Source organism: Phyllobates terribilis, unplaced genomic scaffold, assembly GCF_046119375.1.
Source record: "Phyllobates terribilis strain yellow unplaced genomic scaffold, ASM4611937v1 Scaffold_4__5_contigs__length_816908805, whole genome shotgun sequence".
Taxonomy (NCBI): Eukaryota; Metazoa; Chordata; class Amphibia; order Anura; family Dendrobatidae; genus Phyllobates; species Phyllobates terribilis.
This window is the reverse complement of record NW_027362764.1, coordinates 292,796,957-292,819,602: the sequence shown is the minus strand read 5'-3', so window position 1 is coordinate 292,819,602 and position 22,646 is coordinate 292,796,957. Positions and strand designations below refer to the sequence as shown.

At 46.8% G+C, this 22,646-nt stretch overlaps 1 protein-coding gene and 1 pseudogene across 1 annotated transcript in view; both read right to left on the bottom strand.

Moving 5' to 3' along the window:
- The window catches only part of COBL (cordon-bleu WH2 repeat protein), a 694,630-nt gene that overhangs the window by 579,110 nt on the left and 92,874 nt on the right, over positions 1-22,646 (bottom strand). The gene's annotated exons all lie outside the window — the stretch shown is intronic.
- On the bottom strand, positions 20,812-22,354 carry LOC141265347 (uncharacterized; annotated as a pseudogene).

The window sequence follows — 22,646 nt, the reverse complement described above, 5'->3', positions numbered from 1 at the left end:
TTTTATAAAGCCTTGCTACTTTTACATACTAAAAACAATATTTTACAAGAATGTATATGTTTTTGAATCGCCATATTTTGAGAGCCGTAACTTTTTTATTTTTTGCAGAATGAGCCATATTAGGCCTTCTTTTTTGCAGGACAATTTCGCATTTTTATTTACATATGACTTTTTGATCTATTTTTATTACATTTTTTGTGTGTCAGTATAATAAAAAAGCGACATGTTTGGAGTGTTTTTTTATGGTGTTCGCTGTATGGAATAAATGACAGTTTTATAGTTTGGGTCGTTCTGAACGCAGCGATACCAATTATGTGTACTTCTTTTGTTTATATTTGTTTTAACACCTTAAGGACGGAGCCAATTATATCCTTAATGACCAGGCCAAATTTTACAGTTCTGACGAGTGTCAGTTATGAGGTAATAACTCAGGAACGATTCAACGAATCCCACTGATTCTGAGACTGTTTTTTCGCGAAATATTGTACTTCACGATAGTGGTAACATTTCTTCGATAAGACTTGCGTTTACTTGTGAAAAAAACGGAAATTTGGTGAAAATTTTGAAAATGTTGTAATTTTCAAATTTTGAATTTTCATACCCTTAAATCAGAGAGATATGTCACACAATATAGTTTATAAATAACATTTCCCACATGTTTACTTTACATCAGAACAAACATTTTTTTTGTTCGGAAGTTATAAGGGTTAAAAGTTGACCAGCGACTTATCATTTTTCCAACAAAATTTACAAAACCATTTTTTTAGGGATCACATCACATTTGAAGTAGCTTTGAGGGATCTATATGACAGAAAATACCCAAAAGTGACACCATTTTAAAAACTGCACCCCACAAGGTGCTCAAAACCACATTCAAGAAGTTTATTAACCCTACACGTGCCTCACAGGAACTGAAGCAAGGTGGAAGAAAAAAAAATTAACTTTTTTCACAAAAATGTTACTTTAGACCCAATTTTTTTTTATTTCCGCAACGGTAACAGGAAAAAATGGACCCCAAAATTTGTTGTGCAATTTCTACTGAGCAAGCCAATACCCCATATGTGGGGGAAACCACTGTTTGGGCGCACGGCAGGGTTCGGAAGGGAAGGAGCGCCATTTGACTTTTTGAATGTAAAATTTGCTTGAATAATTAGCGGACGCCATGTTGCGTTTGGAGAGCCCCTGATGTGCCTTAACAGTGGAAACCCCCCACAAGTGACACCATTTTGGAAACTAGACCCCTCAGGGAACTTATCTAAATGTGTGGTGAGCACCTTGAACCCCCAGGTGCTTCACAGAAGTTTATAACATTGAGCCGTAAAAATAAATTTTTCACATTTTTGTTTGGGGAGCCCGATGTGCCTAAAAAAGAGGAAACCCCTCACAAGTGACACCATTTTGGAAAGTAGACCCCTCAACTCAGGGATTTTATCTAAATGTGTGGTGAGCACCTTGAACAGCCAGGTGCTTCACAGAAGTTTATAACTTAGAGCCATGAAATTAAGAAATCAATTTTTTTTCAACAAAAAATTTACTTTTAGCCCTAATTTTTTTATTTTCACAAGGCTAACAGGAGAAAATGCATTCCAAGATTTGTTCTACAATTGCTCCTGAGTACAGACATACCCTATATGTAGGGGAAAAACTATTGTTTGGGCACACGGCAGGGCAAGCAAAGGAAGAAGTGACGTTTGGAACGCAGACTTTGATGTAATGGTCTGCGGGTGTCATGTCGCGTTTAGAGAGCCCCTGACGTGCCTAAACAGTGGAAACCCCGACAAGTTATCCCATTTTGGAAACTACACCTCACAAGGATTTTATCCAGGGGTATAGTGAGCATTTTGAACCCACAGGTACTAAACAGAATTTGATAACATTAGGTCGTCATACAGAAAATTTTTATATTTTTCACAAAAATGTAGTTTTAGCCCCAAATTTGTAATTTTTGCAATGGACCCCATAATTTGTTATGCTTTTTCTCCCAAATGCATTTGGGAGAAATAGCATAAATTAACACGAAATTACTGTTAGGCCACATGTCAGAGCTGAGAAGGAAGGTGTGCTATTTGGCTTTTGGAACATAGATTTTGGTAGAATAGCTTTTGGGCAACATTTGCGGAGCCCCAAAGGTGCCAGAACAGCAGAAAAAACCCAAAAGTGGCCCCACTGTAGAAATTACACATCTCAATTAATTCATATACTGCTGCAGTGACTATTATGTAACATCCACGCCAGGCTTTATTCTGGAGAATTCCATATATGCCAGTTTAGTGCCCATACATTGAGTCCCCTTAAAGTGTAGTGCCCCCATACATTTCTACTGGTGACACAAACCCCGTAAATTAAGTGCTTTCTCCCCGCTACAAAAATGGCAAACATATTTTTAAGCAAGATAGTTAAAATATAACATTTATTAGATATGTATTAAAATGTATCTTTCAAGTAAAAAAAAACAAAAAACAACCCAATAAGGGCCAAATAGTGAACCCTGGGTCTTCTGAAATTACCATCAATAATTTATGATGGTGTATACATGCGAACCACACCTCAACATGTCAAAAGACAAATGTGTAGGGTTTAGAAAAGATCAACCTCCATTCATCCAGAGCATTGAGTTAAACACTACCTTTACTAGTATCAATTGGCATTTTTAGTAATAACAGTATATAGGGACACCATATATGCGCTCAAAACAACTAGGTGTACAAAAAAAACTCCCATATGCCCTTAAAACACAGAAGGTACCATGGATTATATAATAGAATCCCACATGACCTCTATTCAGAAAGGTACCGTGGATTATGTCAGGGAAAAACAACAAAGCCCCACTGAAAGATTCCTTCGGGTTATTGTTATATCAAACAAAATGAAACAATCTCACCCAATCCTAAAGTGAATCATGGCTTGATTCATCCTGGTGAAATGTCATCCTAAAATTCATGACTACTGTTGAGCGAACATGCTCGACACTGCTCGGTACTCGCCTGAGCATCACACTATTCGGGATGTTCGGCGAGCACCGAGCATTTCCGGGTTACTCGGGCGGAAGCTCGGGTCTCCGCCCTGCATGTTTGGCGCTCTTTACAGAGCCAACGAACATGCAGGGATTGCCAGCCAGTCACTGTAATGCTGCAGCCATGTTGATTGTGGGCATTACAGTGATTGGCTGGCCGCACAGTGTCACCTCGAGTATTTAAAACCGGGCGCTGCCATCTTGGACACAGTCGCTCCGGATTAGACAGTGTAGGGACAGCGCTGCTGATTTAGGGAGAGATATAAACTGCAAAATAGTTAGTGTAGGGTCTGTAAAGGCTGCCAAAACAAACAAACAAACAGTCCTTTTCAGGACTAATATCCATCCCAGATACCAGGCAGGCAGGCTGTATAGGAGACACAGTGGTTATACCAGCAAACGCTGCATTACAGTCCTGTGTGATCCTGTTGCTGAAATTGCTGGACTTAGCACCAGGTGTCGGGGGCCAGGAAAAATCCTTTTTTTTTCATCTAAATCCTCCTTTTTTTTTCCTCCTTCACACTGTACAAATACCCGTCTTATTAACCTTTTGGTGTGTCCCCCCCCCCCCCCAAAAAAAAGCGTGTCTCTGATTTTTCAGACACAAATATAACTGTTGAAAATAGTCTGGTGTAGGCTAGAGAAACAGAGGTGTTGTTTTGCACTTCCACGGTTCAAACCTCTGTATTATCCATTTTGGGCCATTTGTATCTAAAAAAAAAACTGTTTGAGTGTGTCACTCACTGTTCAGCCGCAAATCTATATATTTAAAAATGTCTGGTATACCCCAGTAAACAATAACTGTGGTTTTGCCATCCCATGGTAAAAAATCTCTATTATTCAGGTTTTGGTATATGTTCCGTAAAGAAAAACAGTAGTGTCTCCTGACTGTTGTGACACAAAAATATATCTGTTGAAAATAGTCTTGTGTAGGCCCGACATCCCAGTGTGGTTTCGCAGCTCCATGGGTCAAATCGCTGTACTATCCAGTTTTGGGCCTTTGGTATCTAAAAAAAAGCAGTTTGAGTGTGTCGCTCACTGTTCAGCCGCAAATATCTCTATTTAAAAAAGTGTGGTATACCCCAGTAAACAATAACTGTGGTTTTGCCATCCCACGGTAAAAAATCTCTATTATTCAGGTTTTGGTATATTTTCCGTAAAGAAAAACAGTAGTGTCTCCTGACTGTTGTGACACAAAAATATATCTGTTGAAAATAGTCTTGTGTAGGCCCGACATCCCAGTGTGGTTTCACAGTTCCACGGGTCAAATCGCTGTACTATCCAGTTTTGGGCCTTTGGTATCTAAAAAAAAGCAGTTTGAGTGTGTCGCTCACTGTTCAGCCGCAAATATCTCTATTTAAAAAAGTGTGGTATACCCCAGTAAACAATAACTGTGGTTTTCCTCTTCCACGGTTCTAATCTACTCTTTATTACCCTTTTTCCATTGATAGTGCAAGTGTAAGCTATTTTACTTCATTTACAATGGGCAAGGCGCATGGCAAGGGACGTGGAAGTGGACATTCTGGTGATGGTTCGTGCAGAGGACGGGGCCGTGGCCAAGGTTAAAATGTGCCACAACCAACAGCCACATCTTCTCGCTCCCACTTCTTGACCGAATTACTAGGGAAGCACAGAACAACACCAGTATTGAGAACTGATCAGTGTGAACAGGTTATTAATTGGATAGCAGATAATACTTCCAGTTACCTGGGCACCACCACCTCCGGTCTGTCTTCCACACGGTCAACTCTTAGTAGCCGTGAGTCTCGACCGCATACTCCTCCTCACTCTGATGCTCCTTCCTCCCACCATGCCGAGTGTCGTCAGACAGCAAGTGATCCCACACTTGGACACTCTGAAGAGCTGTTCACTGGTCCATTTCCATATTTGGGCCCCTCGCCTGATACGCTTGAAGAGGTGGAAGAGGAGATCCCATGTTGCGATGCCCAAATATTTGAACAGCCACGGCCACAGGAAGTCGACGTTGGCAATCTGTCACAAGAGGTGGACGATGACGAGACACAATTGCCAGGAAGTGAGGAGGAGGATCGTGGTGTGCAAGTGGAAGAGGAGGAGGTGGTGGATGATCTCGTAACTGACCCAACGTGGAAGGAGGACATGCAGAGTGAGGCCAGCAGCACAAAGGGGGAGGGAGGCAGAGTACCCCAACAGGCAGGAAGAAGCAGTGTGGTGGCCGCAGACAGAAGGCAGGCAACCGTTCCCCGTAACACCAACACGAGGGACGTTGCCAGTACAAGCGGTAGGTCTTCCAGAGTCTGGAATTTTTTTAAAGACTCTGCTGATAACCCCAAAAAGGCCATATGTTCCACCTGCCATGCCAGCATCAGCAGGGGTGACAAAACTACCAGCCTGACCACCACCAGCATGATCAGGCACATGGCAGCAAAGCACCCGACTTTGTGGGGCGAAACCCAGGGTCCACGACCAGTGTCAGCAGGTGTCACCACTGCTTTTTCCACTGTTGTGCGTGCAATAGAACCCCCTGTTGTGTGTGCAAGGCAATTCCCTGTCCATACTGCATGTAAAGATGCCCCCTCCTCTCAGTCTTCACTTGTTATGGCAGTTTCTCAAGAAACAGCATCAACGTCCACGTTCACGTCCCACCGCAGCGTTCAATTGTCCATATCCCAGACCTTTGAACGAAAGCGGAAATTCGCAGCTAACGCCCCACAGGCCACAGTCCTAAATTCGCACATTTCACGACTGATTGCGTTGGAAATGCTGCCTTTTAGGCTGGTGGAGACGGAATCCTTCCGCAATCTTATGGCGGTGGCCGTCCCTCGGTACTCGGTCCCCAGCCGACACTATTTTGCCCGGTGTGCCATTCCCGCACTACACAAGCACGTGTCCCAAAGCATCTGCCGTGCCCTCAACAACGCAGTTACTGGGAGAGTCCACCTGACAACGGACACGTGGACAAGTGCTTGTGGACAGGGACGGTACATCTCTCTGACGGCACACTGGGTAAACATAGTGGAAGCCGGGACCCAGTCGGACCTTGGGATGGAACACATCCTCCCCACACCGAGGATTGCGGGCCCTATGTCAGTCAGAGTTGCCCCCACAGTGTACAGCTCCAGCGCATCCTCCTCCTCCTCCTCATGTTCAGCCTCCATCTCAGATATCACCACATCAGTTACAAGCTGGAAGCATTGCAGTACTGCCTCCGCCAAGCGGCAACAGGCTGTGCTGAAACTCATAAGCTTAGGTGATAAACCTCACACTGCTTGTGAGTTGTGGACAGCTGTGAAAGAGCAGGCAGATCTGTGGCTGAGACCGCTGAACCTACATCCCGGCATGGTCGTGTGTGACAATGGCCGTAACGTGGTGGCGGCTCTGAGGCGAGGTGAGATCACACACGTACCATGCCTGGCTCATGTGCTTAACCTCGTGGTTCAGCGGTTTCTTAAATCGTACCCCGAGTTGCCAGATCTGCTCGTGAAAGTACGCCGCCTGTCAGCTCATTTTCGCAAGTCGGCTACAGCTTCCGCCGTCCTTGCTGTGTTGCAGCAGCGTTTGCAGCTTCCGGCACACCGACTGGTGTGTGATGTCCCCACACGTTGGAACTCTACCCTCCACATGTTGCAAAGGATTTGTGAGCAGAAGAGTGCAGTTGTGGAGTACCAGCTGCAACAAGGCCGTCGATATTCAGGTCAGACTCCACACATAAGACCTCAGGAGTGGACCTGGATGTCTGACATATGTACCATCCTGACAAACTTTGAGGAGGCCACCAAGATGGTGAGTGGCGATGACGCCATCATTAGTGTCAGCATCCCACTTGTCTGCCTTTTGCAATGCTCTCTGCAGAGAATTAAAGAGGAGGCATTGCAGCCAGAGTATGATGAGATGGATCAAAAAGCAGTAGCGGGCGATTACACACAGCCCAGCCTCATCTCATCCCAACGTGCATTAGGGGACAATGAGGGAGAGGAGGAGGAAGAGGAGGAAGAACAGGAGCTGCTATCATGCGTTGTAGACGGTAGTACCTGTACAAGTGTCATACCGTCGGTTCAGCGTGGGTGGCCTGAGGACAGGGGGGAGGAGGAAGAGGAGGAGGAGAGCATGGTCAGTTGTCATCTTGGTGAGGACACGGAAATCTTGCCCGTTACCAGTCTGGCACGCATGGCTGACTTTATGTTACGCTGCCTTAACCGTGACCCTCGCGTTGTCAAAATGTTGGGTGAAAGTCATTACTGGTTGGTGACACTTGTAGACCCCCGCTACAAGGAGAACTTTCACTCTCTTATTCCTGAGGTGGAGAAGTCTACAAAAATGGGGCAGTACCAGAAGGCCCTTGCTGCAGAACTCTTAAAAAAATTCCCATCTGAACGCGCTAGCGGCAGAGGTCACAGTTTGTTGCCCAACCAAGGCGTACAGGCGAGAGAGATCCAATCCAGCAGAGGCAGGGGAACACTGTCAACGTTCTGGGACAGTTTTCTGACACCCGCCCAGCTTACAGGCCCTGAGGTGCGGGGTACTCTCACAAGGAGTGGAAAGTTTCAAAAGATGGTGAGGGAGTACCTTGCCGACCGTACCAGCGTCCTCCGTGATTCCTCTGTGCCTTTTAATTATTGGGTATCCAAGCTGGACACTTGGAATGAACTCGCTCTGTACGCCTTGGAGGTCCTGGCCTGCCCTGCCGCTAGCGTGTTATCGGAGCGTGTTTTTAGTGCCACTGGGGGAATTATAACTGATAAGCGCACTTGCCTGTCAACTGACAATGCTGACTAGCTGACCCTTATCAAAATGAACAAGGGCTGGATTGGGCCAGACTTCTCATCACCACCAAATGACAGCAGAGTAACATAAAGTCAAATCCACTGTGTTGTTTCGGGAGGTGTATTCACATGCACCGCTTCACACCCACACATGGGTATGCGCTTCCTCGTTTCGGCTGTTTTATCTTCTTCTCCTTATCCTCAGCCTCCACCACCACTATACCACCAGGGTGCCAGCATTGCAAGTTGCTCCGTCCTTATTTTTGGCAGCTTTTGCTTGCGAGGCATAAGCAAATACTATGGGACACCCACTCCCCAATAATGGGACTTATGTTTGTAATATGCTGTACTGCATGGCTCTTGTAAGGGGCATTGCAAGTTGCTCCGTCCTAATTTTTGGCAGCTTTTGCTTGCAAGGCATAAGCAAATACTATGGGAGACCCACTCCCCAATAATGGGACTTATGTTTGTAATATGCTGTACTGCATGGCTCTTGTAAGGGGCATTGCAAGTTGCTCCGTCCTAATTTTTGGCAGCTTTTGCTTGCAAGGCATAAGCAAATACTATGGGAGACCCACTCCCCAATAATGGGACTTATGTTTGTAATATGCTGTACTGCATGGTTCTTTTAAGGGGCATTGCAAGTTGCTCCGTCCTAATTTTTGGCAGCTTTTGCTTGCAAGGCATAAGCAAATACTATGGGAGACCCACTCCCCAATAATGGGACTTATGTTTGTAATATGCTGTACTGCATGGCTCTTGTAAGGGGCATTGCAAGTTGCTCCGTCCTAATTTTTGGCAGCTTTTGCTTGCAAGGCATAAGCAAATACTATGGGAGACCCACTCCCCAATAATGGGACTTATGTTTGTAATATGCTGTACTGCATGGCTCTTGTAAGGGGCATTGCAAGTTGCTCCGTCCTAATCTTTGGCAGCTTTTGCTTGCGAGGCATAAGCAAATACTATGGGACACCCACTCTCCAATAATGGGACTTATGTTTGTAATATGCTGTACTGCATGGCTCTTGTAAGGGGCATTGCAAGTTGCTCCGTCCTAATTTTTGGCAGCTTTTGCTTGGAAAGCATAAGCAAATACTATGAGACACCCACTCCCCAATAATGGGACTTATGTTTGTAATATGCTGTACTGCATGGCTCTTGTAAGGGGCATTGCAAGTTGCTCCATCCTAATTTTTGGCAGCTTTTGCTTGGAAAGCATAAGCACATACTATGGGAGACCCACTCCCCAATAATGGGACTTATGTTTGTAATATGCTGTACTGCATGGCTCTTGTAAGGGGCATTGCAAGTTGCTCCGTCCTAATTTTTGGCAGCTTTTGCTTGCAAGGCATAAGCAAATACTATGGGACACCCACTCCCCAATAATGGGACTTATGTTTGTAATATGCTGTACTGCATGGCTCTTGTAAGGGGCATTGCAAGTTGCTCCGTCCAATTTTTGGCAGCTTTTGCTTGGAAAGCATAAGCAAATACTATGGGAGACCCACTTCCCAATAATGGGACTTATGTTTGTAATATGCTGTACTGCATGGCTCTTGTAAGGGGCATTGCAAGTTGCTCCGTCCTAATTTTTGGCAGCTTTTGCTTGCAAGGCATAAGCAAATACTATGGGAGACCCACTCCCCAATAATGGGACTTTTGTTTGTAATATGCTGTACTGCATGGCTCTTGTAAGGGGCATTGCAAGTTGCTCCGTCCTAATTTTTGGCAGCTTTTGCTTGCAAGGCATAAGCAAATACTATGGGAGACCCACTCCCCAATAATGGGACTTATGTTTGTAATATGCTGTACTGCATGGCTCTTGTAAGGGGCATTGCAAGTTGCTCCGTCCTAATTTTTGGCAGCTTTTGCTTGCAAGGCATAAGCAAATACTATGGGAGACCCACTCCCCAATAATGGGACTTATGTTAGTAATATGCTGTACTGCATGTGACGCGCCCCCTGGGCCGTGTGTACACGTGTGTGGGATACCCGGTGTCGGGTCTCTTGGGTCTGTAGTCTCCGTGGCGGTGACCCGGTCCCGTGGCTCAGGCTGGTCAAACCAGTGGCAGTCTTTCTTAGGTTTTGAGGTTAATTGTCCGACTGCGCCGCCCGTGGATTGTAGTCAGGGAGTACCACCGCTGCTAGGCAGACCGCTGAGGCTGGTGTTGTGTGCGCAGCAGAGAATGGGATAACTCCCCACGGGAGGAGTATAGCCTCAGGGCAGTGAGTGTGGATGATGGGGGTGATGGTGCACGAGCGCAGCAGGAACGACTCAGAGTCTTTGCAGTGCAGTTCAGGGTCTTTACTGATGATTATAAGGTAGACCCTCCCGGGAGTACTGGCTAGCATAAGAGGCCTGGTCAGTCTGTGAGCAAGCAGGAGTTCCCCTGGCCAGGTGGAGTTGTAGGCCTCCCCGTCTGTCTGCACTCTTCCTGGCTACCTTGCTGTAAGCGGGTAGAAGTAGCCCACGTCCCTGAGTGTACCGTGTAGTGCTCACCCGTATGGCTGGTGACTTGGGGCCTTCTGTTAGCCTCCGCTCCACGATGGCGGTGCTGGTCCCTTGCTTGTGACTGAGCCTCCGGGCTTCTATGGCCAGAGGACCTGAAATCCCCTGCCGGCTGGTTTCTGCTGCTGGATATATAAGTCCTCACAGCCTCGGACTCCTGTGTCCGGTTCCTATTGTCTTCTGCCAGGGCGAGCTCTGCTCAGCTTCCAGCCCCTGGTCTTTAGCTCCTAGCTCCTACAGAGCTCCTGGCTGTTACTTTCCCTTGCTCTCACTCTAACTCTGACTGTTCTCTGACTCACTCAACCCCGCCCCAGATCCAGTTTATAAGGGCAGAATTCTCCCCTCCCAGGACTGGGGCAGGAGGATGTTGCATGTTTAAGGGATCCTGACCAGGAAACCTCCCACTTGCTCTCTGACGTAATATCTCTATTACTGTGGTGACCAGACCCCTGGGGTGCCACTCATGGCTCTTGTAAGGGGCATTGCAGTTCCTCTTAATTTTTGGAAAGCCTTCCATTCACTGCTTAGGCCAACAGTGCACAGGAGACCCAGTTGCTATAAATGGAAAAAAAGGTTTAGTTAATGCCCTCTGACCTCCATGTCATTTCCAAGGGGCATTGGAGTGCCTCGAAATTTTTGGTAGGCATTGCACTCACTGTATGCCCTATAACTGTGTAGCTGAACCGCTCCTTTTGTTACAGAAACATATCCTACAAGACATATCTGGTTGACTGGCCTGATATTGATGTGAATGGTCCCTGTTCCTCCTGCTCTTTCTCCTTTGCCACTACCTCATCCATCATTTATCACCTGAAGCTTTGTTTTAACGGGAGTCATAGAACTTGGATAGTAGCAGGAAAACATCCAGCAATCCTCAGAGGAGGTAGGATATGCGCCAAAACGCTGACCACCTCAGGCCTAGCCGCTACTATACACATGCGCTTGCATTACAAGAAAACAAAGCAGATGCTAACTTCTATCATCCTCATCATGCTCCTCACCTTGGCACTCTCAACTCCCCTGATGGAGAAGCCAGGGCCCACCGGAGGAGTCTGATAGTCCGGTGGGCTCGGCCAATGCTGCCCTAAAGCAGGCCAGGCTAAGAAAAGGGTGGGAAAGGTTACCGGGACAAATAGGGGTGGCTGGGGACCGAGTATGTACACCCGGCCACCCCCTGGAGGCTGGGGAGCAAGCGGGGACACCCGGCCACCAGGCGGCTGGGGACTGAGTATGGATACCAGGCCGCCGACACAGCCATGGCGTGGTGGCCAGATTCCGCCTCCACATGCCTAAAAGGCCCAATTTAAAGTGCAAGCAAGCAGTATGGTATTGCAGCCTGGGGGTGGGTGGGTGGCAGGCTGCATACTTGCGCTTGCATTGCAAGGAATGGGAGAGGTACAATTGAACACTGCCCTGGGACAAGGACTTGAATGGGGATAGTTGCAAGTCTGCAACGACAGGTGCAAGGTGGGAGGCATCTTCGCATGTACCATGAACAGGGGTTTGGCATGCACACACTGCAGCGGAATAGGCTCTCCTTCCCACTAAATGCACTGGGGAGGGCACAGGTAATGTTTTGGTATACGTGCTTAATCTTATGTATAAGGCACACCAGGACAAATAGGGTAGGCTGGGGACTGAGTATGGATACCTCGCTGCCGAAGCAGCCATGAGGTAGTGGCCAGCTTCGGCCTCCTCCAAACTAAAAGGCCCCATTTCAAGTGCAAGCTAGCAGTATGGAATTGCAGTCTGGGGGTGGGTGGGTGGCAGGCTGCACACTTACACTTGCATTAAAAGAAAACATAGCAGATGCTAACTTCTGTCATCATCATCATGCTCCTCACCTTGGCACTCTCAACTCCACCGATGGAGAAGTCAGGGCCCACCGGAGGAGTCTGGTTCTCTGGTGGGCTCGTCCAATGCTGCCTAAAGCAGGCCGGGCTAAGAAAAGTGTGTGGGGGGATGTTCCAAGGAGAAATAGGGGCGGCTGGGGACTGTTTATGGACACCCGGCTGCCCCCAGGCGGCTGGGGACCGTGTGTGGACACCCGGCCACGGGGCGGCTGGGGACCGAGTATGGACACCCGGCTGCCGGGCGGCTGGGGACTGAGTATGGATTCCAGGCCGCCAACACAGCCATGACGTGGTGGCCAGATTCCGCCTCCACATGCCTAAAAGGCCCAATTTCAAGTTCAAGCAAGCAAGCACTATGGTATTGCAGCCTGGGGGTGGGTGGGTGGCAGGCTGCATACTTGCGCTAGTATTGCAAGGAATGGGGAAGGTACAATTGAACACTGCCCTGGGACTAGAACTTGCATGGGGATAGTTGCAAGTCTGCATCTTCTGATGCGGCAAGGATCACTTATGATGGGCACACTTTTAGACAGTGACCTGGGAGTCAGAGATGCTTCCAGGGGTCTTCCCCATGCTGTTCCCATGTCTTTTCAGCACTTTATGCATGTGTCACACAGCACATGGCCAGATAAGGCTGTAAAATGTTAAAATGACATTTCCCGGTGAATGCATTTGTCATAGTTGAAAGCAATACAAAAGTGCAAAAACGCATAAAAAATGCAACTTATGAACATAGCCGAAGGTGTGGAGGAGTATTTTTGTTTTTGGTCATTTATTTTAACTTATACACAAGTCTTTTCCCTGGAAAGGATGTTCCTTAACATATTTCACAGGAAAAAAGTTTCACTTTCGTTTTTGAACGTTTATTGTGAGCCCGTAAAAGTGGCTTAATACCTCTGACCACGTTGTTGACAGCAGTGACCTGGGGGTCAGAAATACTTCCTGGGGCGATACCTATGCTGTCCCCATGTCATTTGAGCACTGTCACTATCATTTTGGGCACTTGTTAGGCTTTTAAAAGACTGACGGGGGTGCCACCGCAAAAATGCTCGAGTCTCCCATAGATTAACATTGGGCTCGTTGCTCGAGTCGAGCACCCGAGTATCACGGCGAGCTCGGCCCAAGCTTCGAGCACCCGAGCATTTTAGTGCTCGCTCAACACTATTCATGACCAAAACATACTGGAGGTATCCTCCTGGCTTTTGACATGTTGATGTGTGGTTCGCATGTATACACCATCATAAATTATTGATGGTAATTTCAGAAGACCCAGGGTTCACTATTTGGCCCTTATTGGGTTTTTTTTTTACTTGAAAGATAAATTTTAATACATATCTAATAAATGTTATATTTTAACTATCTTGCTTAAAATTTGATTAATCTTGTGGTTACTCCGATAGCTTATTTAAAAATGGCAAACATGTGGCCACTTACTTTGGTTTAGGCACAGTGGGGCTCAGAAGGAGGAGGGCATTTGGATTTTGGAGCGTAGAATTCACTGGATTTTATTTGAGGGGGCGGGAGTCATGTCGCTTTTCCAGAGTCTTTGTTCTACCAGTAACATGGGACCCCCTATAGTCCAAGTGACCTGGACCTGAGAGAGGGCCTGGACCTGAGAGAGGGCTGGTTTTGTGTGGGATAAATTAGGAGTTTTATTGGTAACATTTTGGGGTACATATTTTTCAATTGCTTCAAGAATAAGACTGGATTGTCAGTCTACGCTGAGCACTTACAATGGAGTTTCCGTGTAAATCCCATTAAAATGCGATTCAGACGAAACCCCCAACAAAACCACCCACCTTAAAGAGGCAGATGGAGACACTTTGGAGTCTATTTGACGTTTGCTCCGGTGGTCTCCATTTTTTTAGGCGCACACAGATCTGTGGTCGTCCTCACTTGTGCCCTAATAAAAAGCCTAAAATGATGGTATGACGCCAGAACAGAGACCAGTCCAAAGGGACTCCATGTTAGGCATCGGTCTGGTGCTGGATTTGAAATGGGTCCAGGACCATCTGTGGTCTCCTATTTCAATCCAGCCAGGGCTGATGCTGCTCAGCATCACCATCAGCCATAATGCCTAGCTGGTCCACAAGCACTGTTTGTCTTCCAGGTAGTTGTGCCTAGCAATGTTAAGCCTGGGTTACAGAGGGAGACAGGGCTTGCGGAATCTAAGTCCAGGATTTGCCGCACTGAGCATGTCCGTGACCTGGCGGATCATGATTGGTGGGTTGGCACCCACCTGACCCGGTGACCTGGCACCGCCTGATTGGTCACGGGTGTCGTCACCAATGGTGCGACAGTGAGGCAGGGCTTAATCTTTAAAAGGCCCGCCCACAAACATGGCGGCACGCTCAGATCATTTGAGCTAGCTGTTTGTGGTGTGCACGCTTACTCCGGGCTCAAAGAGCCATAGCTTTAGCTAGGCAGGCCGGGCTCAAAGAGCCATAGCTTTAGCTAGGCAGGCTGGGCTCAAAGAGCCATAGCTTTAGCTAGGCAGGCTGGGCTCAAAGAGCCATAGCTTTAGCTAGGCAGGCTGGGCTCAAAGAGCCATAGCTTTAAGTAGGCAGGTAGCTTCGCCTCGCTGACTGGCTCTAACCAGGGGGTTCGCCTTACACCCCGAGCCGCCTGTGAGCTAAATAGAGCGGGTTTGCTTAGTCCGGTAGCACGCCGGCTGAGTGCTCGAATACCCGGCGGGAATCACCCGCACGCTAGCGCCGTCTCCTATAGCGTAGCGCCTGTACCGAAGACAGGGCTACTGCTCATAGTCTGGTCACACGTCTCCCTGCGGTTCTTGGAGATTGTGTGAACCGCTTTAGCGCCAATCCCCATAGCGTAGCGCCTGTATCAAAGACAGGGCTACTGCTGTTCCCACGAACGCACGTCTCCCTGCGGTTCTTGGAGATTGTGCGTACCGTCTTACCCTTCCGTGTGCGTTAACACGAAGGGCTAAGATATTTGTTAGGTGCGTCGCCGGTCGCTCTCTCCTCCATGCAGTAAACGGAGATAGAGCGTACCGCTATACCCTGTCCAGTGTGTAGTTAACACGGAAGGGTTTTTTCTTTTAGTTGTCGTTTGCCTTTCCACCCGGGAAGTGTTCGGCAGCAGTCCTCTAGGCTGCATCGCGGACCCCGGGGTCGGTTGCGTTCCATTAAATAAAGTTGTCTGCAACCACTCCCCTTAACAGTATCTGAGCGCCAGGGTCTTGCCGAACATGGCCGACAATCAACAGCTGCAGCGTTATATACAGCAACTGGAGTCCAGACTTAGAATTCTGGAACAAACTGCTCCGGCTGTTGATATCACTGCAGTAGCGTCCCAGGCGGCAACTTTAGCAGCCAATATTATCAACTCGGCTGCGGCGAATACTGAAACCACTGCAAGTGCCCCATTACCCCGGTTTGCTCTCCCGGAGAAATTTTCTGGGGATAGTAAACTCTGCAGGGGTTTTATTAATGTATGCTCCATTCACATGGAGATGATGGAGGCACGGTTCCCCTCCGAAAGAGCCAAAGTGGGATATATCATCTCATTGCTTTCTCACAGGGCTCTGGAGTGGGCTACTCCTCTATGGGAGCGGAACGACCCGGTGGTAGTAAATACGGGTCTCTTTCTTAAGACCCTAAAAAGTGTTTTCTTGGGTCCTCAGGTCACGCATGATATGGCTCTTAAGCTCCTTGCGTTGGCCCAAGGTTCGGCCACCGCCAGTCACTATGCCGTCCAGTTCAGAACCTTAGCGGCTGAACTGGATTGGTCTGAGCGGTCGCTTATCCCGGTGTTCTGGAAGGGTCTGGCTGGGCATATTAAAGATGCTTAATCTACCAGGGAGATTCCAACCACCCTGGAGGAGTTAATATCTCTCGCTGACCGTATTGACTTACGTCATGCAGAACACAGGTTAGAGCTAGAGGTTGGCAGTCCCCAGTACCTGTTGGCACCAGGCGTCTTTAGACCCAAATCCAAGACCTCCGACCCGGAGCCTGAGGCTATGGATGTATCCTGAACTGAGTCTAGTCCCTCTCATTCCCGTTCTGCACATCTCTCGGAGCACCCCATAAATAAGGGCTCCAAGCAGCCGGTAAAACGAGTAGGGCTTACCACCGTTGGTGGGGGCACATTAAATTCTGGGTTCTCTTCCTCCAAGCTATCTTATAAGGTGACCTTGTCCTTCGGTAAATCTGCAGTTACTGCCAAGGCGTGGGTGGACTCTGGTGCTGAGGGCAATTTTCTATCATCAACATTTGCCCAGAGACATGCCATCTCTACTGAGCCACTCTCTAGCCCAATGAACATTAGTGTTGCCAATGGGTCACTCCTGGATGTGCAAATCACTCATCGGTCGATCCCTCTCACCATGTCATATCCTGAGGGCCACCGGGAGGTTATTTCATTTCTTATTATTCCCGGTGGATTAGACGAGGTGTTGTTGGGTTTCCCCTGGTTACGTTGTCATTCTCCACACATTGACTGGAATTCGGGGAGAATTTCTTCCTGGAGTGAGAATTGTGCATCTCAGTGTTTGGGCAAAGTCACCCAGAGGGTAGTCTCTGATCCTCCTATCAATGCGACATCCGGTACAGATTCTTTGTCGGTTTCTAGGACCCGGCCCTTGTCCGACTATGTCGCAGAGAATTCTCAGGAGGAGAGAGTGGGGCTGCAGTGTCATCCAATCCGGTTCCGTCGGGGAGGACGTTTGTTTCCCCTAATCTACGGAGTATGGTGCTCTCCTGGGCTCATGCCCCTAAGTCCGGAGCTCACCTGGGGGTCAAACATACCACTAAGTCCCTTCTAAGGTCCTATTGGTGGCCCCGGTGGTGCCAGGACGTCAAGGACTTTGTTCTCGCGTGTCCCGTCTGTGCGAGAGATAAATCTTTTCGCCAGAGACCGGCGGGTCCTTCCTCTCTGTCACCCGTGAGGGATCCTACGCATAGAGAACCAGTTGTCACTGCTTTCCGTCCTAAAAGAGGGTACCCTGTACACCGGAGGGGTCACTGTATCTTGGGTCCTCTCTGTGACCCGTTGGACCACATCCTTGCCCCCCGGCTCATAGAGGAAAATGAGCGTCAAAAGGAGGGGGATGTTAAAAGGGGGGATAATGTTAGGCGTCGGTCTGGTGCTGGATTCGAAATGGGTCCAGGACCTTTTGTGGTCTCCCATTTCAGTCCAGCCAGGGCTGATGCTGCTCAGCATCGCCATCAGCCCCAACGCCTAGCTGGTCCACAAGCACTGTTTGTCTCCCAGGTAGTTGTGCCTAGCAATGTTAAGCCTGCGTTACAGAGGGAGACAGGGCTTGCGGAATCTAAGTCCAGGATTTGCCGCACTGAGCATCCACCTGACCCGGTGACCTGGCACCGCCTGATTGGTCACGGGTGTCGTCACCAATGGTGCGACAGTGGGACAGGGCTTAATCTTTAAAAGGCCCGCCCACAAACATGGCGGTGTGCTCAGATCATTTGAGCTAGCTGTTTGTGGTGTGCACGCTTACTCCGGGCTCAAAGAGCCATAGCTTTAGCTAGGCAGGCCGGGCTCAAAGAGCCATAGCTTTAAGTAGGCAGGTAGCTTCGCCTCGCTGACTGGCTCTAACCAGGGGGTTCGCCTTACACCCCGAGCCGCCTGTGAGCTAAATAGAGTGGGTTTGCTCAGTCCGGTAGCACGCCGGCTGAGTGCTCGAATATCCGGCGGGAATCACCCGCACGCTAGCACCGTCTCCTATAGCATAGCGCCTGTACCGAAGACAGGGCTACTGCTCATAGTCCGGTCACACGTCTCCCTGTGGTTCTTGGAGATTGTGTGAACCGCTTTAGCGCCAATCCCCATAGCGTAGCGCCTGTATCAAAGACAGGGCTACTGCTGTTCCCACGGACGCACGTCTCCCTGCGGTTCTTAGAGATTGTGCGTACCGTCTTACCCTTTCGCGTGCGTTAACACGAAGGGCTAAGATATTTGTTAGGTGCGTCGCCGGTCGCTCTCTCCTCCGTGCAGTAAACGAAGATAGAGAGTACCGCTATACCCTGTCCAGTGTGTAGTTAACACGGAAGGGTTTATCTTTTAGTTGTCGTTTGCCTTTCCACCCGGGAAGTGTTCGGCAGCAGTCCTCTAGGCAGCATCGCGAACCCCGGGGTCGGTTGCGTTCCATTAAATAAAGTTGTCTGCAACCGCTCCCCTTAACACTCCATTGGCCTTATAAGTGAGTGGCTCCATCTGGGTTTTTTGTCTGAATTGTGGTTTTGGTGAATATACACGGAAACCCCAACGTAAGCGCTCAGCGGAGAGCGCAGGATAAACGTGAGCCGAGCCTTATTCTGATTTTTTTGGAAGCAGAATGAAGAAATAGACAGCAGTACCAGAATAGTTATTTTCATTTTTACGCAGTTCACCGTGCGGTATAAGTGATAAGGTGGATTTATTATTAGGGTCGGTGCGATTACAGCGATACCAGATTTATATGTTTTTTTTTAGGTTTTGCTGCTGTCACACAGTAAAAATGCTTTTTTTTAAATAAAAAGTAGTTCTTTTCATCGCCATTTTCTGAGTGCTGTAACTTTTTTATTTTTTGGTGAACAGAGCTGTATGATAGCTTATTTTTTTGCGGGACGAGTTGCAGATTGTTTTGTACCATTGTGGGGCACATAGTAATTTTTGATCGCTTTTTATTCAGATTTTTGAGACACAGAATGAACAAAAAAACAGCAATTTAGTTATTTTTTTTATTTTTTGCGCCCTTCACCATGCGGTAAAAGTGACATGACCAATTTGTTTGTTGGGTCGGTAGGATTACAGCGATACCAGATTTATATATTTTCTTTTATGCTTTGCTATTTTTATAGACTAAAAACAGTATTTTACAAAAAAGAACTTGATTATGCAACGTCATTTTCTGAGAGCTGTAACTTTTTTTTTTGCCGAATGAGCCATATTATGGCTTGTTTTTTTGTGGGATGGTTTGGCGTTTTTATTTATATAATTTTTTTCTACATACAACTTTTTGATCGCCTTTTATTCACTTTTTTGTGAGTCAGTTTGATGAAAAAGCGTCATTTTTGTCATATTTTTTATTTATTTTTTATGTAATTTGCCAAAAGGACTAAATATCGCGACAGTTTTATAGACGGGTCATTACGGACGCGGCGATACTTATTATGTGTACGTTTTTCCGTTTATTTTTGTTTTATCACAAACGCTGCGTTTTGAGCGGCGAAATGGATTTTAGTGATTTGTGTGCACTTTTTGTGTTTTTTTAACTTTGTTTCATATTTTATTTAACTTTTTTTTTTTACTTTTTCACTTACCTGTCAGTGAGTTACTGAACTCTGCCTGTGAGATCCAGCTTATTGCTGCAAGGCGGTGGATCAGCTGCCGGGATCAATAGCGCTGTAATCGGCAGCAGCGTGCTAGTAGTGGCGCGGCAGCCACAAAAAAGCAGAAGTACATTTATTTTGACAGTTTGAATTCCCCAGCTCTTATTCTGGATCTCTGTCTGCAAGCACATGCTTGTTTTCTATCTTCAAATGTGACCTTCATTTTTTTAAGTTAATGTGTAGTATTTTAAACTTTGTTTTTTTTAAATTCAGAACTGAATCTAACCTAAGAGAAAGGGAGATGGCATCGGATTCAGAGGCTATCTTAGATCCTATTGGAGATGTTGAAGTGGAGGCCAGGCCTTCTTCTGCACCATTAGCGGCAGAACGACCAACCACCTTCTGCAGGACATGAGCCAAACCCAGATGAGGGTGAATGGGGACGTAGCAGTAGTCCTAAGCTCCCCCTGGATACGTCCCCACAGGGTGCAGCCATCCCACGATGGGCCCGGCGCAGGAGGGTGCTTCCCACCACCGGTAACAGGCGCCAAGTAGACACTGGTCTTTTACAATACCTAGCGTGCACTCTTAACGATGATCGGGAGGAGGCCTATGTGTGTAGCCTGGCTCTGTATTTGCGCCGTATTTCCCGTAAAGTGAGGCTGCGTGCCAGATGTGTATTGCAGATTATAATTGATTCCTGCACAGCACCAAACAATCCAAGGCTCGTTTTTAACTTCTCCGAGAGATGGCAGATTTCCACCGACAACCACCTACACATGCCTGGAAGCAAGGATGAAGAGCCTACAGAACTCCCTGAACCACCTCCACCATGGATCCCATCACCTCATCCACAATAAAGACCTTATCAACATCTCCCACTACAACCACCACAACCTTACTTCCAACATCCTACTGCACCAGCCCAATTTGGCCATTTGAGCAAACCCACTGTAGGAGAGTGGTCTCAACATGGGTCTGCTTGACATGGCCATTCTGGGGAGTTTAGCCAAATAGCAAACCTAGTTCAACAGGAGTGTTCCTACTCTTACCTAAGTGGGCAATACAATGTCCCACAACAGGGCCCACAAATAATCCATCCCTTGACCCGTAATCCAGTTTTATCCACCTCACAGCGGCCAAATAATCCACCAAAGCCAAACGCAACAAACCAGTCATGCTGTACCTCCGCCATCATCACCACCTTCCTACCAAATTTTGTATATTCAGGATTACTATTCTTTTTTCTTCTTTTCCTGTAAAAAGTTTTGTAATTAATAATTTGGCATATGATTTCAATATGCCTCTTTTGGTCAAAATTACCCTTGATTGTAATAAAGTTCTTTGTTAAATTTATATGAATTTTATTTTGTAAAATATCCGTATGCTACAGATATTGACGGTATACTTTTTAACATAAACAGCCATCATACACTTTTGTCATTAACATTTTATTACAAAAATAAAGGAAACACAGGATATTATAACATAGACACAACATAGTCTTGCCAAGGAGTAGATCCCGCTGGTGATACAAAATAATATGTAAATATGTCCTGAAATTTAAGACCAGTGGGCTGACGACGTGGATTGTGAACGTATGTGTTGTTGGTCTGGCATTATTCCGATATTCTTCATCGTTATCATCATTTGGTGGACATTTATGGATCCTGGTAAAATTGTGAAGGATCACACAGGCCTTAATCACATGATTCAGATTAGCTTCACCTAGTTGAGGGCTAACATCATGACCTTCCATTTTGCACAGGGGATCCCAAAGGCGCACTCCACCAATCGCCTTGAGCGTGATAGGCGATAATTCAAAATTCTCCGCCGGTTGTCCAGGCCTCTCCATGGACATGGCGTCGTAATATTGTGGTCAATTGAAATGCCCCATCCCCAACCATTACATAACGAACTGCTTCCAAACGTGAACCCAGTAGAACCAGTGGAAGTGGGATACCTAAATCATTAGTTCGCAGCCACCGACCCACTGTGAAAGAATTGAAGACTCTGGAGTCTCCAGTTCTTCCATAGGCCCCAATATCAACAATTATAAACCTGTATGTTCTGTCAACCAGGGCCAACAGCACAACAGAAAAAACTGTTTATACTTGTAATATTGGGACCCTGAGTTTAGCAGCCTATGAACACGGATATGCTTGGAATCCAGGGATCCAATGCAGTATGGGAATTGGCATGCTTGTTCAAAGCCACGGGCTATCCGCAGCCAGTTTTCTTGTTTGGGCTCAGGCATAACTGAATTCTGAAGGCGGGACCAGATCTCTGTACAAGATGAACGTACAATGCCTGAGATCGTAGATTTCCCAATAAGAAACTCCAGATGAAGTGCTGCATAGGAGACACCGGTGGATAGGAACCTAGAATATAATTACAACATATAAGTGGCAATATCTAATAGACATCATTATTATATGAAAAGGAAAATTAAAGTTTTAATAACATCAGGCAGTGCTAATGTCAAAATGCAGGAATAGATATGAAATCAAGATGGCATAAACATTAACACAAGAGTTTCTAACAACATATGGATGGAATGTGTTTAAAAATTAACATTACATTTAATGTACAACACATATAAGAGTAATACATACCGTAATGTAAGTAAAATATGCTCCTCTGGCGAAATACATCTTTGTGTTCTTGAATGTTATCTCAGGTCACACTGCCTCCAAAAGTACATCAAAAGTAGAGATGCCCATCCGACAGTAGTCATAAAACTTGTCAGGATGGCTGTGTAGTGCACCATACAGATGGAGGAAATATCCTTTAGTGACCCATCGCCTCAAAAGTGGATGGACCCATATTCGTCTTCACCTCCTCGGATCCACAATAACTGGGTAACGCTCCCCAAAACGTTGAGACAAGACCCAATGTAAAAGAACCCGCTCAGTTGTGGTTAAGGCAAGCCTGTCAGACATGTTTTTAGCAAACAAGGATAACAAAAACCCCAGCAGGGGTCCTATTAGAAAGATCTGTGGCGAAATCTTCCTGTGGGCTCAATGTATGGCCTTGTTGATTAGGTTTTTATAAGTTTCAGACCACTGAGACAGGTAATTTAATCGGATGTTACATTGGAAAACCATGTGCGAAATGTAAGGCCATTTAGATGTCATACAGATACATGGGCGACAAAATATTGCATCATCATATTGCAATCGCATTAAATATGGATTACCATACAGAGAACACTGATGGAACTCTCGGCTCTGA